Here is an 18930-nt window from a genome sequence, read left to right as displayed (position 1 = left end):
TTTTCCTGGAAACTTTGATTATACCACTAAGGTCGAACTTTTGCCCCACCTTACTCTATGCAAATTTTCAGGCGATTCAAAAAATACAAAAATAATCGGGTTTGCGAAACGGCGTGGAACCGCTCAGGCGCCAATTTTTTCTCGTTGATAACGGTTCCACACACACCGTGGCAAGCATTTCGAACAGCTGATTGTTGGAGTGGATGGAATTCGTTTGAACCTTTAACACGGCTTCGGCTGACGCTACAGCGATATGTATGATATCAAATTTTCACAGCACGCTAAACATAATTGGTTTTTGGCGGAAATTCGATCGGGAAAAAATGCCGGCTGGATTCTATTGTAGCATGAAAAACTAAATTGCTACGGTTAGTGATACGCGGGTAGATTTGAAATTTAATGGTTTGATCCATCCAAAACCCAAGTAACACAACCCGCATAGAAAATTACAATTCGTCTTACTCTCCAAACTGTAAATTTCTTGTTTCCATTAAGGTTAACGTATCACAAACAGTTGCTTTCATGTTGATCAATAAGTAATCTCAAGTTTTAAACTAAAAAGAATGGTTTTTAGGCTGTCTGCCAAGTAGTGACCATTTATAAAATTATCCAGATATTCTAAATCATTTTGGATGTTGAGATTTTTGAGATATGATGAAACTATAACGCTACATTTTGTCAAACAGTTTGTAATTTTATTTGCGTAACCCACTTATATATATGCATTTCACCATATACTACTTCAATTCAACATTTTGGCAAACTGTTGACGTGTGTGTATTTGTGAGCGATCAGAGCTTATGAATGCTCACCGTTTTGCGGCACACGCTTGAAAAAAATAACAGAGCAGCTGAGTACAATTCCCACGTAGGTCAAAACGAGTCTTGTATTTTCAACCGTTTTGGTTGAAAAGCGATAAAACAATACAATAAAACAATTTTTGTATTATTTTTAAAGTTTTTCTTATTTTTCAATCGAGATGATTGAAAGAAAATGTATTATATTTTTGAAAGTTTGAAACGCACTCAGCCGTTGTGTTATTTCTTTCAAGCGTGTTTGTTTATCAAGTGAAAAAGTGAAAAAAAAGTTCTGCATGTTCTGTTCCGATGAAGGTTTTGGGTCCTGCTGCTGTTTCTCCGTGAATCTTCATAACTTTTCCCATCTGGGAGTACGTACTACCCCACTGGACCGGCGTTGGGGCGCTATTCCATCGGCGACTTCAATATCTCTTCCAAGGCTGCAGTGGCTCATTCGACGCCGGAAGAGTTTACCTCCAGACGAATGGTGGTCGAACGAATGGATATTTTCGATCTTCTGGAAGTTAGCGAGATATTTTCCAGCTTAATAGAAACTATTCCTAATGAAAAATGCTTCGCTTTTGGAGCCGCACGGATTCAACATCAACTAATAATGGAAAATGTATTACCTAGGCAGGTAAGTTATTGTAACGTAGGGTATAACCTAATTCTTAATTACGTTACTCTTTTCAATAGGATCTGTTACACTCCACAAAAGGCGGTATGGAGGGCGATGCGGCTGATTAGACGCACCCGTCACTCCATAGCAATTCGGAAATTGAGAATGCATGAAACAACTCTCTCAACTATGGTGGAATCTCATTGATTACCCGATAAGTTATAGTAAAACTTCGACCAACTAGTTCATTGTATACTCCTAGGGGTCATGCACAAATTACGTCACGCTCCAGGGGGGGGGGTCAATCCAAGCGTGACAAACCTTACAAAAAATTTGGAGGACTCATGCAAGAAACAAGACAAAGGGGGGGTGGTAAAAAATTGAAATTTAGCGTGACATAATTTGTGTACCATCCCAGTGCAACTTTTGTGCAAATAATGATTTATCCAAGAGCTTAAAATATATATATTTTTTTATATTTAGAAATACAACTTTCAATGAGATTTTTTTATTTAAAGCACTTTGGTATTTATATGATACTAAATTAATACAAATTAGGAATCAATGAAGCAATAAGTATGTGAACTTCAAACAGAGACAATTACAACTGAAGTAATTTATTTCTATATAAATTAATGAGTAAGTTATATATGTTTTTATAGAAGTAAGATTTTCTTGCACGTACTTATTTGTTTCATTGGTCTCTATGAATAGTATTTCTAAATTCTTTTATGGTATTAACATAACAGCATAGCATACCATATGGTTAAAATACCTTAACAAACCGTAAATCAACAATTATCCTTACGTTATTTGTTTTATTTTGATTTTATTGTTTGACCATTCCAAACCCGTTCGGCTTATAGTGGATTGGTCGAAAAATGGATGGTATGCTTGTCCATTCGGCAGATTGTGAACGAAAAATTTTGTTCGGAAAAATCGGCCAATTTTTATGGTTACATAACTTAACCGCCTATTCCCCACATTGTGATTTGCACAATAACAATTCACCAAACTGTTAAAACAATCTTTGGTACAGTGGCTTTATTGTTGGTTTGTACATTATACGAAATTATTCAGGTTTTGTTACATGTTGTTATGGATAATAACGGAAACAGTCGAAATACGGTTCATAATTATGCGGGAACTTGTTTTATAAATAAATAAAATACTTGATTCATACAAATTGCTATGTTTTGTGGTGAATATGGATAACTTTATTTTGTACACTTATATCACCAAAACAGCGCAAAAAATGGCGGATTTTAAAACATCTTCCATGTCATAGAAGATGTTTTCCAATACATCATTAGAACATACAATTATGTGTTAAAGATGTATTACATAGCACCACTAATATTCTCTTGTTATATTGATGCTGAGAAGATGTATTGTTTTACAAATTACATTTTTTTTGTTTTGATAGCATCAGTTCAAAACAAAATCAAAATAAAGAAAGCGAATGTTTTTTTCTCTGCACGAAATGCTTATGGAGATCATTAACTTTTCTTCTGTTGATTCCCAATAGTGTACTCAAACTGTGCGGCTCCAGATTTATTGTGAAATGCACAATTTTATTAATTGTAAATTCATGCGCCTCAATGAAATGGAAAAACAAAACAAATCATCCTAAAAATATGTGTGCCATCATAGAATTTTTCAGTGGATCAATTCCCAATGTCAGTAACACAATATGGCGTCTTCCTCACGAAGCCTGCAGTGCCGTCAAAAAATGTTCGGATGTTTATCGATTAAATATTCTAAACATTCTATGAAAATCATGTTACTAAGTAACATCCACAATCACAATGTGTTTTTTGCGCTCACTTCTCAAATTAACATTCGGACAGCTTAAATCAAACGACTTTATATACTGTGCCGTGGCAATATTTTGGACCGTCAATGTTGCCCCCGGTAAATTTTTATTTTGCATTCGTACGTGCCACGTGGCAACTGAAGCGCTTGTATTGTTTGTTTGAACAACGTATTTAAGACGTAAAAATAACATGCATACATCTCAAACCATCAAGTTGACTCAAACATGCGTTCATAATGCGCTACTGACGTTATACTTAGCATCGCATTTTCAAGCAAGGTAATGAAGTCATATACTTGTATAATCAACGTATTCAATACGCATCAGAAACATATATTTTTTTGATTGAACGTTATGAGGCAACTTGTAATCATCAAACCTTACAATGACTGCATTTCACCACAAGATGTTTTTCAATAGGATTATAATACTGTTGTAACACATCTGTTCCGTACGGAACGAGCCGTAAACATGTCAAACTCAAAGTGTGTCCGAATGAGGCCCCTTCTCGACCCACCCTGACTACGCCACTGAGTGCAGAAATAAAGTACAGTGGACTAGCAGAATCAGTGGTGTTGATTCCCTTCATCCGAAAAATACAGTCCATTCCGACCCGACCGGAGTTGGCCACGGTTAACAGCGCCAACATAGTGGTCCTTCGAGACGGATCCAGCGCCGCCCGCCGTAGGAAAGGAATCGACACATCCGCCGCTCGCCGAGAGCTATTTCGGCACGCTTGCATGGTGACCCAGACCAGAGCGTGTATTCCAAGGAGGATTCTGCTAATCATCGGCGCCGACACGTCTGCCTAGTGCTCTCACCAAGACGTGTACCGCCCGCCGAGGAAGTGATCATCTACCAACACCGCTACTCACCGCGAGTAGTTCCGGCACGTTTGCCTGGTTGTGAACCCAAACGTGCATTCCGAGAGGAAAGGATCACTATCACCGCCCTATTCGACACGTCTACGTGGTGCCTGTACCACACCGTGTTCCAGCTGTTCACTGGATCCGACCGTTTAGCCGACACGTCTGCTTGGTGCCCTCACCAAGACGTGTACCACCCGCCCGAGGAAGTGATCAACCACCGCCACCGCTCATCGCGAGAATTTCCGGCACGTTTGCCTGGTTGTGCGCCCAAACGTGTATTTTCGAGAGGAGTTGGTTGAATACTAGATTTGCCGCCCATTCCGACACGGTTCTGTGTTGCCTGTAGCACACCGTGTTCACTATCGTCGCCGCTCATCCAACACGTTTGCGCGATACCCATAACGGGACGTGTTTCGCCGAGCAGAGTAGATTCGTCTCGCAGTCGCCAATAATACGACAAGTCTGCTCGGTACCCATACCGAGACGTGTGTCATCCAGGAGGGAGACATTCGTTCCGCTGCCCAACACGAATCACCGACACGTTTTGTGACACTTTCCCAAAGCGTGTAGCAATAGGAGGAACCGTAACCCGACCATTCGACACGTCTGCGTGGTGCTTGGATCAGGACGTGCATCCGTCACCGTGTTTGTTCGACACCCGCCAAACGCCGAAAAATCCTTGCTCAGCGTGACTGTTTTGACACGACATGAATCCAAACGCAATGGAGTTTCGAATTTCATCAGAAGGCGCTATGCAGCAGAGTTTCACGCCAAAATGAGATCCACTAAGCCGAACAACCAGGACGCCGCTCTGATCGACCCAAACGCCGATTGGAAGACAACCGTTGATCCGAACACGTTGAAGGAGTTTTCGTCGCTATCACGCATCCGAACCCACGTGAGCCTGAAACTAGAGCGAGTACAAAGCGCACTTGCTGCCGCCACGAATCAGGTGAGCCTACCTCGACTTAGGACATATTTGAAGAACGTTGAGGACGCCTTTGCCGAGTTCACCGACGTACACAGCAAGGTGATTGCCATTGTTCCAGACACCGCTCTACGACGACACGAGGAAGTGTTCATCGATTTCGAAGACCGATACAATGTTGTACGCACGACGATCGAAGACCTGACAGTCGCCCAAGTAAAATGTCCCGCCAGATGTCCGGATCCACAACAACAACCGTTCAACGACCCGATCCGTGCTGTCGATGAATATCGCGCCGACTGGACGAAGCTTTACTTCCCAGCGCCCGTAGTATAGGAGAAGCCAAAGAAGATGAATTGTGAAAACCCGCAGAACAACCACGTACAACCGAGGAGCCATTTGATTGAGCACACAATTCGAAAGTCATCCGATCCACACCCGAAGCACTTCCAAACAACAGCAGAGGATTGTAATCGATACCAGGTTCCAGATCCACCAACCAAGGAAAAGCACGAAACTCAATCCAACCCAACCGACCAACAGATACTGAAGCCAGCAAACACACTGCAGTCATCGAACAAGAGTCCAGAACAGCAACAGTTCCAATCCAAGACTATCCAGCTAGACTTCTGCCAATACGACCGACAGGAAGATGCACCACCTTCGAGCCATCAAGTTTCCGACAAATCACCGTACACCATAGATCGTCCGACCATGAAGAAAATACCGATCGACTCCAAGAAACCCAGACCCAGTCGACAGGATGTCCACTCAGCTGACAACCTCTCCGAACGAAAATTCCGCTCACCGAATCCCGTCCAATATCCAACTAGTAAAAGCGATGCGAAAGAGTTCCGACTTATCCGACCCAGATTCCGCCCGCCGAAGAGAATTACCATGGGGAACCACAAACCTGAAATCATATTGTTGAAACTTGGTGTCAGGGGAGTATGTTCCGTACGGAACGAGCCGTAAACATGTCAGACTCAAAGTGTGTCCGAATGAGGCCCCTTCTCGACCCACCCTGACTACGCCACTGAGTGCAGAAATAAAGTACAGTGGACTAGCAGAATCAGTGGTGTTGATTCCCTTCATCCGAAAAATACAGTCCATTCCGACCCGACCGGAGTTGGCCACGGTTAACAGCGCCAACAATATCATATGTCAATCTCGAATAGCATCGATTGCAATCGCTGTAGCTTAGCTGTGATGACGATGGACTTCAAAGAATAACAGAGCATGTGCTACTGTATAGAATGCTTGCATTTAAATTGGTGAACAATCTCCGCTCCACTATGCATTCCTTGGTGGTGTAGTGATAAGGTGTTGACTTCTGAATCCAAAGGTCACGTGTTCGAGACCGTGTAAAAACTTTTTTTTTTAATTTTCATCAAATTTTTGTGGCATCGTATGTCTGATTGTAAAAGTGTGGAAAAGTCGTGCGAAGTGCTTAGATAGCCTCCACTTTGATAGGTGTAAAATGGTTTGTAAAGTTTATACCAGCTGAAAATTGTCTTTTTGTCACCTTAAAAATTAAGATTCAATACTTTGATCGTCATACGGGAGTGGGTTAGAAAGGCCCGGGTCAAGATGAACAACTTGCCTGATGTTAATGTAAATGTTTGAATGTTATTGAAAACTAGTTCAAAATACGTTTTAGCGCATACGTTTTGATAACGTAAGCATGTGCGGTTTAAATCTTAAGAAAGTTATATTAACGCTCGTGAAGCTATAATAATACCTAGACCGTTTGTTTTATTTCTAATTCATGCTTTTGCATGACATGTTTTTCGAATACTGTACTATAGCTCATATATAACACAAGATGTTATATAATACTCAAATAGAGCTTCAATATAACAATATATCGTTAATGCTGCACAAAAAGATGTATTTGGTGTTACTTGGGACCCTACACAGCAAAAAAATCTTAAATTTACATAACACGTAAACTTCAATGATAATCATGTTAAACGAGTTATAACTGAATATTCAACGATAAATAATGTAAACTGTCTCATTGCATTCGAAAATGCTTGCAATCTTGAGTGAAACTGGAATATTTCATGATCTTACATCCAACATTCGCCAATATTGCATGCTTTCTTGCATCTTGAAAGTGAAATTGAAAACAAGAACGCTCAGTTTACGCGATTCTATGGTCAATGTTCTACCAAATATTATGCACATGGATGGATCGAGGGCTTGTCATTCCTTATGCATTATTTATGATTGAATTTCAATATTAAGGAATTTGGTAACAATGTTGGATATAATAGATGTGTTTATAGGTTTTATCATTGAATAATACATGAGAAATGGCTTTGCATGATTGAAACTAAAATAACGTTACGTGTATATCTAAGATTTTTTTGGTGTGTATAAATATATTACAGAAGATCTCTTTTAGGAATTTTCGTTATGATGTTACGAATTGTTTTGCTTAGGTAATACACTATTGGCACCAGAACCCTATCTAATGAAACGTATCGACATTAACACCTATTGAATATTTCGGGTTATTCCATCCTGATCATTCTTCAGTTTGATGGAGTTCACGTCGACTTCAAGACGGCTGACTAAAATGTGTATCATTTATTTAATAGACTGATATCATTGCAAAAAGTGGCTGAAACAGAGCAAGATTACACTACACCGTATGAAGATGTTTGACCAGTATCAATTATAATTATGAAATTTATGCGTAAAAACTATATTTCGGGATCTGTGTTTGAACTCGCAAAACTTGTTCGCAAGTTCTGTAATATTTTTTGTTGAAATGGAGTAAGAGAGACCATAGTTCTAGGAACAATATTGTATTACCAATTAACTGATTTTAAGCATTCCTTACCCGATAAGTGCTGTAAATGTTATTATTTTCATTTAAATGTACACTAGGACATTTGATCCCATCAATAACTTTGCTCTACAACATTATCTGCTATAAATTCGAAATCATTCCACTTACTTTACCATCAATTTAGAAAGATCTGTCCAATGCTTTCAATTATATCCAGTGCAATCTCTCGTGTAACTGTCGCTAACGGTAACATCAACTGACAAAACGGTGCATGATGCTTGAATGCCATCGTATGTGATAATAAATAGGGGAAATCAGGGTAAAACCGACACTGTGGGTAAGCTCGACACCCTTTGATTTTTCATGTTTTGAGCAGATTTTCATGCAGTTTCCACCACGCTCTATCTAAACTTGTGAAATGTTGTGTTTCGAATGACATTACACCTGACGCTACCAATAAACTGCCAAAATAAACAACAAAATCATTTTGGATAACATAGAAACAACAGCAGTTGCAATATTTCGCTGTTATTCTTTAACTATTTTGCATGTGAAGTTTTTAAAATGTCATTATTTGTTCTGCGTCTACATCATCATTTACTATTATTACGTTGATACAACATGAAGGAGAAATTAATTTTTGGTTTTTCGACAGCTGAAAACGCTATTGAAAAATAAATGTCCACTTGGGGTAAGATCGACACTTTCATTTGGGGTAAAATCGACACCTTACTTTGCTTCAAAATCTAACTTCAGGGAATCTCTCTAATTGGAAGACTATCTCTGTAGTTTATGTGAGTCTTTGTTTTCGAATTCCAGTGAAGTTCACGGATGGTGAACTTATTAACATGTAAAATATGACACTATATGACTTGACACAAGCTATCATTAAGTACTAAAAAATATATTTCTATGTTATCATGTTTTAACTTATTTGATGAAGCTTGAAGAAATTTTTCTTATTCAAAATTGCAGAATTAATAGAATTTGAAATATTTTCCAATAAACTAGTCTTATTGTTTATTTACAAACCATGAAGTTCGACAGTTGTTATTATCTAAAATTAATTACACTTTTCTGTTTTATTAAAATAAAACAGTATTTATTTGCACAACCAATCATTCGCTAGAACTTCATCTTTGTAAACATTCCATGAACACAAAAAAATAATATCCATGTGTATTCACCCAAACTTTATAATCTTAGCATGGGACATTTGCAATTTTCACATATATTTAGTGGATCTTTGGATTCTCCTCAATAATTTACGTAATATGTGAATTATCCTTTAAAGGAAGGGGTCATGAAAATCGAAAGTCATGTTTAAAGAATTCTTTTAAATATGCAATGTGATTGTGATGTTCACAACGTATAAATTCTACTCAAAGTGGATGTGTCGGTTTTACCCCAACAAGGTGTCGATCTTACCCGCACTCTCAATTGTCTTACCTAAAAATGATGAAATATCAATTCGATTTAAATCACTATATAACCTTAAAATATCATCCAGCGGTCGCAAAGATTGATAGATTTATAACCAATATGTGATTCTACAACAATTTTAGGTTCGTTCAACAAGCGAAAGTACACAAACTTTATCAATAAGCTTAGGGTGTCGGTTTTACCCTGAATTCCCCTACTCGTTTTCTGGTCGTACACCTAGCATAATGTTTACTTCCTCTTCCCGACATATCGTGGGTCTCTTGGTGAACATTTTCAAACATACAGACGGACAAACTCCTATGGCTTCCTCCGACTAGGCGAAAGCTGCTTCAGACAGCATGTGGTTCTGTGCGAGACTAAAAAGAAGACATCACCGGTGCACACAAACCGGAAATAAAGACCACCCCGCACAACTAACCATGAATAACAAGCTGATCCAATTGTGAGAGCGTAGAGCAAGATGGACCAAATGGGGGTTGGGGAAGATAAATAAAGTGATGGTTGAACATTTATTTTGCCCTCGTGTTTGGTCCTCCTACTTGCCGGAGAATCGTCTTGGGTCCCGTTTCTTTTTGGGCTTTTACTTTGCCAAACGAGATGCCTGTTTTATGGTGTGCCTACTGTCGATGAGTCGGGATGCTACTGCCCACATGAAGATATGCGATGGTAGCAACGAAACCTAGCGTGCATACAGCAAATTGTGATGTGATCAGTAAATGAATAGCAAATAAATGGAGAAAAATTCCCACATCTGGTCCGAACCGTATTACATATTATTTCTTTCCATTCTTTGACATTACTAGGATTTCAATATAGCGCAAATAATCTGCAATTGTATTATGGTATATACACGGAGAAATCAGACTACCCAAAAACTAAGTTCTTTTTACTCAAATTTGGGTAAACTGCATTTAGTTTTTACCCACGGTTGGGTTGTTTTGCCTCTCTCACAACAGCAATGTTGTCAACAACAGAGAGAGAGACGCACCGACCCAGCATCGAAGTTCAATGGAATAATCCAAATTTGGGTTCTTTCGAGTTTACCTAACGTTAAGTTGTTTTAATCCATCACGGAGACTTCGAAAGCTAACGTTGGGTAGATTTTTTTGCACTGAGTTGTTTGTTTTGCCGCTGTCAAATGGAAATAACCTAATGATAGGTATATATCAGTTAACCCAAATTTGGGTTATCCCACGGAAGAGCCGAATTGCGTCAAAAGAAGTCAAAGTTGGGTTGATTTGCGGCTCCGTGTACATGTTTTTTACGGTTCTATGCCATTAAGCCGAAGGCCATTAGATCGAATACCATTAGGCCGAAAAGGTTGTTATGTCTAAAGAGTCATTAGGCCGAAGATGATTGATAGTTCTGCTGGGTCGTAAGGTCTATTCGTTTTAGCATTTTGGTCAAGGTTATCTGTATTACCTTGAAGCCCACAACATTTGTCATGAAATGTATCAATAAATAACAGCGATGAGTGATGGCAAAGAATGGATCACGAACTCACTCAACTCTACGACAAACTCAGTATCCTGCACTAGGCAGGGCATATTACAAGAATGCCGGACTACAACCCTCTAAAAACGGCCTTTGCTTGGTGAATGGAGAGAGGTAACCATAAACCGATTGAATTGGCAAAACGTTGTTGGCGAGATTTTATCAAGATGTTTGATGTAAATAGAACCAAATGAATGAATAATGATCCTCTTTATGGTGTTCAGCCAGACCTTAGAACTATGTGTGGCATAGAAAATCTTTGCAGCAGATTATTATCCTTATTCCCCTTCTCATATGTACATACTGTGGCATTCCATATGTGACACCCAGTTTATACTTCAAGCAAAACCATCGAACTTACATCGGTTCATCCAGCCACAGCCATTTTTCTTGAGCATATGACAACAGGTTTCCTCGTGAGGGCGTAAATGTGAATGGTTCATCAATTATGACTGAGCCACACACGAAATGTGCTCTGATACTGATGGTTTTCTGATTAATCATCCGTTCGAGCAAACAGTCGTCGTGGCAGGTTGGTGACGGCATTCCGAATATGGGTTTGATCTTTGATCACATCGGCACCGTTTGTCCGTTTTGTTGTTTTTTGAGGACAAAGAACAGTTGATGATGGCAGGCATAACGATTTACGATTTCGATGTCGTTTATGCGCTCATGCATATTGTTGGTTGTAGTCAACTTTTTTTCGCCTCCTGCTGCCTACATTCAACCCACGAAGTACCTTTTGAATAAATTTAGTTCGACCCGCATTCAAATTTCCCGAATAAAACGGGATACATATTTGTAATCAAACCGTCATATTTCTGGCTCATAATGCAAATATAGAACTAGTATATTTATACAGAACAAACGAACAACACCAATTTTGGTCACTCATCAATATGGTAGAACGTATGAGGCTGATATATGAGGAAAGTAAAATTTTTCATAGTTGACGTACGAGAAAGTGTAAACACCCCCTAAAAAACATGCAAAAGTGTTCTGTCCATATCTCTGTGATTAAACGTCCAATTCAAATTCTCTAAGTCGCATTCGGAAGGCATAGAGTTATTCTTACTTCGTATGTATTTTTCCAAAAACATTTTTTGAACTTTGTATACTAAATTTTTACTTAAAGTTGTGACATTTTTCAACAAACACACTGAAAAATCATATCTAATTTCCTCAGCATTGGGTCGAACAAAATTTTAAATCAAAGTGTCATTAGAATCGTAATCTTATATTCTTTGAAGAGACCCCACGAAATGTTGGCGGAAAAATCTGGAAAGTATTCAAAATCGATGAAACAGTCAGTCAAGTCATCGTGCAAAAGTTTGGGTTCACCTCAGTGATCAGTTTCTTTTCAACCTATGTAAGATAACATCAAGTCTAGAATACAGTAGTCAAGTGAAGCAAATCATCTTTTCCACCTCCACTAGTGGAAGCCAAAACAGCCTTTTTCAAGGCTAGAGTCAATCAGAGTCCATTTCAGTCAAACTATCGGTCCTGTGCTCTGTTGCACCAACAAATCGTTCCGTTCAAGCTCGAGAGCAAAATTCTCGTTGCACGCCGCACACGGTGTACTGAAACACACATATTATCGAACTTGTATAAACCTCCTATCTTTTTTCACTAAAAGTTAGCCTTGGTAGTCAAAAAAAAGCTTGCGGCATATTAAAAAATGTTTCATCGGCAAAAATTTGAAAAATTTCGATTTTTTTTTTTCTCATATGAGGGTTCATAAGAGAATATTAGAACCACACTTTTTTTAATTTCTTCATTAGTATAGGTGTTCTGTGTTATTAGACAACACTATCATCCTAATTTGGTATAACAAATTTAAGATTTTATTAACTTTTTGTTAACAACATATTACATTTCATTTGCCGTAGCAGTTCAGATTTTTTGCAGGTGAGTTGATTTCACCTGCCTATAAGAGAAAAAAAACGCTTTGAATATACTTAATCTAACTTAACCTAAACATATAATGCATTAATCGTGGCAATAGAAGATTGTAACGATTTTTGCCTGAAATTATTAATTATTTTTTTGACATTTGTTCCAATGTTTCAACATTGGATATTCTATGTAACTCATTTGTGCTATATCAGGGAGGAAGCTTCAGAATCATTTTCAAAATTTTATTTTGAATTCTCTGCAGAGATTTCTTCCTGGTACAGGTCGGACTTGATTATCTGGAATATCGTTTTTTTCCCTCCGGATAATCGAAGCACTAAGAAAAAATTTGAAATCTTCGATAAAAGAACTTTAATATTATCTTTTTTGTTATTTTATTTATATGATGCGGTGACGTTGCCAGAAATTATTTCTAGGAACAGTCTTTACAAGAAAAAAAAATTGAACAGCATACACAAAAAATCACTTTTTCAAACTCCCTTTTTCTTAAATACGTTCAAATCTGCAAAACTATTCATATTGTATATTGCAATACCAAATTATCTCAAATATATGCATAAAAACTAAAAAACCAGAACATCAAAAAACAAATTCCGGATAATCGAGTCTAAAATTCCGGATAATAGAATTCCGGATAATAGAATCCCGGATAATCGAGTCCCCGGATAATCGAGTCCGACCCGTATTATAACAGCTAGTCCATAATGGTACAGCATACAACATGGCTGGCCTGGAAATTTGTTTGAATATCAAAAGCTTGTTTTTAAGACAAAGTTTTGATTTTCTATTAATAAGGGGAAAGAGACATTTTACATATTTATTACACTACCCGTCATAAATACGGACTCACTAAAATAAGTATTGCAATACTCAGCTGAATATTGAATCATCCTGAAAAGTTTAGCATCAGCTCAAAACAGGTAAATTCACATTGCTATATCCCGAGATCCTTACGACTTGCAAAGAAGCGATCTTCAGCAAAGTTGTTCAGGGGACACCCGAAAGCAAATAGTTAGGTTCGCGATTTTGCCGCTTGGTGGCGCTAGTGAGCATGTAAAATTGAGCATTTTAAACTAGTTCTAGCTTGTGATCCATAAAAGATAGATAGTTCGAAATGTAATGGGAAATGTAAAGGGACATGATCAGAATCAAAATCAGCATGAGAAACTAATAGGCTACAAAGATGACTAGAGTCGGTTAAGACCAAATCAATCGTAGATGGATTTCTAGAAGAGGAAAAACACGTAGGGCCGTTGGAAATACTTTGAGAATTATTCCATGATCGATTTTTGGCATTTAACTCACCAATGACATAAATTTTTGACTTACTGCGAGTCAAGTCAGTTTGGAGCAAATTAACTTGCTATCCAGAGCACACTTACTTTTACTTTTGCTGGCTCTACGTCCTTCAAGACATGACCTGCGCCACAATGTTACGCCAACTAACTCGGTCCATGGCTGCTAACCTCCAATTCCTCGATCGCCCCACACTTCCAAGATCCTGCTCCACTTGGTCAAACCACCTAGCTCGTTGCGCTCCCCTTCGTCTTGTACCGGCCGGATTTGAGTTGAACACCTGTCCAGAGCATTAAAAAGTCAAATAGGCAGCTATGAAAGTATATTTATCAAGCTGTGTTTCAACAGAAACACCTAAAGTTTCAAAAACTTTAGTTTCAAATGACGAAAACAGTTGATGTTTTATACGCCTATGAATGATAATTGCAACTCCCCCACATGCCCCATCAAGTCGATCGTTACGATAAACAAAAAAGTTAGGATCTCTTTTGAGTTTGGTTTCGCATACGTTTTAATTGCTATATGCACGTTATTAGCTGTAAGAAAATTAAACAGCTCGTCCTTTTTATCATTCAAAGAACGAGCATTCCAACTTAAAATATTATTTGGATCCATTAGAAAAACGTAATCCAATAACAATTTGATTAGTAAATTTCACACCAACTTGGACTGCTTAAGTCATAGTGGTGGCTTTGAACATTGCATCAATCATTAGATTCAATTGTTTAGTTAGAAAATTGAAATCAGAGGCAGACATATCACTTGAAGTGGGTACATTATCTGATGATTTCCCATCAGAATTTTCGGTAGACGAAGAAGCGGTAAAGGAGTTACCTGTGGCGGTAGGGGTTTTTTTTTTTCATTTGATTTGAAACAAGTAGAATGGGTACTCATAGTACGAATAGGGGAGGAGTTCAAATTACCTGCTACGATATCGGCAAAGGATTTACCGTGGGTAGATACATTCTAAATAGAAAGATTCGAACGGCTACCCGACGGATTAAAATAAGTTTGTGAATGAGCATGATTATGATCTTCCTGATGGGTATGATTCATGATCAAGCGATCGTTAACTGAAAAATGAGCATTGTTCGATACTCTACCTGGCAAATTCCGGAAACGACCGTTGTCGTTACGGATATTATCCTTCATCTGCCTGGCACGAGCATCGACGACTGTCTTGCGCGAATGGCAATCCCAAAATTGACTTATGATTGCCCTTGCAATTGGCGCATATGAACTTATTGGTATCGTGAGAAGAACCTCCGCAAATCATGCATTTAGCATCCATGCGACAATTTTTTGTATCATGACCCCACTTTTGGCACCGACGGCACTGAGTGGGGTTCTGGTAATTTCCTCCAGGTTTCTGGAAATGTTCCCACGTCACACGGACATCGAACAAAGGTTTTGCGTTTTCTAAAGCTTTAATAGTATTTAGTTCTTCTTTGTTAAAGTGAACTTAATAATATTCTTGAGAAAGCCCTTTCCAAACATAGCAGATTGATTTCTCTTTTTCATAATGATTACTTGGACTGGGGAAAATCCAAGTAAATCATTTATTCCATTTTTGATTTCTTCAGGTGACTTATAGTCACCTGAGAGACCTTTCAAGACGACTTTGAACAAACGTTCAGTTTTGTCGTCATAAGTAAAAAAATGTGCTTCATCTCTTCAAGACGCAACAGTCTCTTTTCCTCACTTGAATAAAAGAGCCTGGGCTAGAGGCTGCTTCGATTTGGTGTTCGGAAAATTTGTCTAAAGCATCGAACTAATTGCTCATTTCAATACAATTATCAACATTATTCATTTCACCCTTGGAAAAAAGTTCGCATTCCGGAGAAACGTCCTTTCTTCCATTCTTGCCACGTTTAGCGACAGTTTTAAATCCGACTTTTTTGGAAGGAAGTTGTGAATTCAGAGATTCACCCTTCCTTTTGTTTGAAGTTACAACCTGAGAGAGACTCGCGAAGAGGAAAAATATCAACGTCATATGCAGCCCAGATTCCCCTCTCACGAAACGTCAAATGCAGCCCACCCGTTTTTATGGCTGAAAAAGTGAAAAGTATTGTGTTCAAAGTAAATTTTTATTGGAAACCTCAGTCAGCTGAGCAGTTTTTTCCAAAGTTGCTGATAAATCTAAGCAGAAGATTAATTATTTCTAATGTCTGCTACGTTTGCTGGCATGAAATTTCACTCAAACGGCTATTTATGATTCGATGTGATGAAAACTCAATCATTTTTTGCTGAGAGGTTCATGTGAGGATTTGAACGGCTTGCACATAATTGGTATAAACACAAAGTAGAATAAGAAAAAACTCAGCAATCACAGAAAAAGAAGACGGTCTTCGCGAGTCTCGTCTCAAGTTACAACCATGTTCAGTGAATAACCGAAAGAAGACGTGACCTCCTAAGAGGTTTATTCCCAAGACGGTGTCCAAGAAGGATTACCACCGCTAGCTTTCGCCAACGGGTCCAACAAAAAATTGAAGGCACGGGTCCAAACAAGGATCGTAAAGGGATCAATAGTAGAAAAAATAGTACTGAAAAGTACTGTTTTAGTAGCACTGAAAGTATCGTTTTTAATTTTAGCACTGAAAAGTACTGTTTTATTGCTTTAGGTAGTTTTTAAAAAACTTCCAAGAGCAGAGAGAATTCGTGTACGCACAGCACGAAGGTACGATGCGCACTGTCTGAACCAGGCAATCATCTTCTTGGGCACAATGGAATACCTGGTAAGGCAGCCGCCGAGCGACTCGCTGGAGCTTAGCATACCGGTTCAATTTATTACAGAGCTGTCCCTTTTGCTTAAATCAAAAAGTGGTTTTGGGTTACAATCCGCAACGCATAGCAAACTGAATGGACACTGTCTAGAGGTCAACATCTTCGTAAAGTTAAGCAAGGCATTGATCCCTGGACTGATGTCAAATCGCTGAAAGAACAGCGCATCATCTCCCGTCTTCGAACGGGACATACTCGTATCTTCTTCTATATTCTATATAAATAAAAATGAAATGGTGACATACAAACACGAAATGGCTTGAGAACGGGATATTGGATTCTGAAAATTCTTCCATGTTTCTGTTCCTAAAGTGTTCCGACGTGTATACGTGCATATAAAAAGCACAGGGTTTGAACGGAAAAGTCGGAACTGTCATTTAGTACGAAACCGTTCAGAACGTTTTTAATTAGCCTACTTGATGGCAAAATAAAGTTTGCCGGGACTACGAGTATCTCACAAACTCGGTGGTGTTCCCTTTCACAAAATCTGTGAATCTGCAAAACGCTAGCCTTTGTGGAACACTCACAGAATTGACAACAGTACGAAAAGCATCGTCAACCAAAAAAGGAAGGCATCAGTAATGTCCTGGCCAGTGGCGTAGCTGGGATTTTTTTTCTGGAGGGGGGCTAGCAAATACTTGCTTTACAGAAGTAATGTCGGTCCCAAATTTCACGATTTAAAAAAAACGCAGTTTTAACAGACTTCTATTGATGTTATTGATTTTGTTATTTATTTGTTATTTTGTCTCATTTCGCAGCACATCAGGGATATTCGTAAATTTCAAATTTCGCTACGAAAAACATTCATTTTTTTGTAATCCAGTCAAAATCCTACAAGGATTCTAGCAAAAATTCACAAGGAGTGTTCATTGTGAATTGTGTTCATTGTGTTCATTCCCACGGAAAATCATTCTCAGACTTTCTAATCTTACCAGACAATTTTTCGAAGAATCTTATCGAACTGCTTTAAAAAAAATCATGAAGGATTCCGCCAAAGAATGCATTAGAAATTCTTTTAATCATTTGCATCATAGGTCATACATGTATTTATTACATATAAATTCCAATTTTAAGTTCAAAGTGTCCTCCTGTGTTCATTGATAATTTATTTAGGATTTTCAGGAATTACTGAGGATTTCTTTAAGAAAATAGTACAAAAATTCTAGGGGTCTCATCAAAAATGTCTGCAAGATCACCAAGCAAGGAATCATTCCAAGATTTTTTCAGAGAGTTCGCCAACAGTTTAACCAACTTTGCTTTTGAAGTTCTTCCTGAAGTTACTAAATGATTGTTTGACAAAATCGCAGCAGAAATTATCCAGTCTTCCCGAAAAAAAAGATTGACTCTTCCAGGTGTTACTGTAAAGATCGTAATAACAAGAAGTTCATGAGCAATTTAGAAAAAAAAACTCAATTGAGAAAATGTTATTCATGATTTTTCAGAGAAGTCCTTCGCAGATCTATCTGTATTTTTCAGTGATAATTATTTTTCAGATTCCTTATAAATCAAGGAGCAACATTTCGCCTTCCCTCAAAACTCTCTCGAAAATATATGTTTTTAAAAACTTTCAAAAATGCTTACCCAAAAAAAAATAACATTCCTATGAAGCTCTTAGCGGAATACATTCTTTCAAAAACTCTTCCGCGAAAATCATTCGGCAATCTTTTGAAAAAAAAATTTCACCGTATTAACAAAGATTTTGCAAATTATACCAGAATTTCTCAAAAAAATTCTCCAGAAGTTCCATTAAAGGTTCTGAAAATAACTCCAAATTATGAAAATAAACTCCAAATATTGTTGGTTACTTTGTAGTACTGTATAAGTTTTAGGCAAAATATGGCCGGCATCTTTTAAGAACATGGCCGAAGATGTATTGTGGAAAAATTCGTAATGTAAGATTTTGATGAATTTAAATCTTAGGGGAAACTTTTGCATTGCATTGGAAGTTTGTTAAGGAATTCCTGATGAACTTTCAGGAATCAGGAACCATACGTATAAGAATTTTGCAATTTATTTTACTATTCCTATAATTTACCTTTTTTAAATTCTTCAAAAAGATGCTTTTTGGAGTATCGAAAGATTTTTGTACAAAGATTCTCAAAGCGTCATGCGAAGGAAAGAGAAATAATAAAATATTAAAGCAGGCAGGGCAATGGTACAATAAAAAATAATT

At 38.0% G+C, this 18930-nt stretch overlaps 1 long non-coding RNA gene across 1 annotated transcript; it reads left to right on the top strand.

Moving 5' to 3' along the window:
- Positions 1 to 973: 973 nt before the first annotated feature.
- LOC110678072 lies at positions 974 to 1671 on the top strand. Its single transcript, XR_002501434.1, has 2 exons — positions 974 to 1434; positions 1494 to 1671. It is a non-coding gene; the product is annotated as an uncharacterized LOC110678072 (long non-coding RNA).
- The last annotated feature ends 17259 nt before the right edge of the window (positions 1672 to 18930 follow it).

The sequence above is a fragment of the Aedes aegypti genome, chromosome 3 (assembly GCF_002204515.2).
Source record: "Aedes aegypti strain LVP_AGWG chromosome 3, AaegL5.0 Primary Assembly, whole genome shotgun sequence".
Taxonomy (NCBI): Eukaryota; Metazoa; Arthropoda; class Insecta; order Diptera; family Culicidae; genus Aedes; species Aedes aegypti.
Note: the sequence above shows the minus strand (reverse complement) of the source record. Positions and strands in the feature narration are given on the sequence as shown.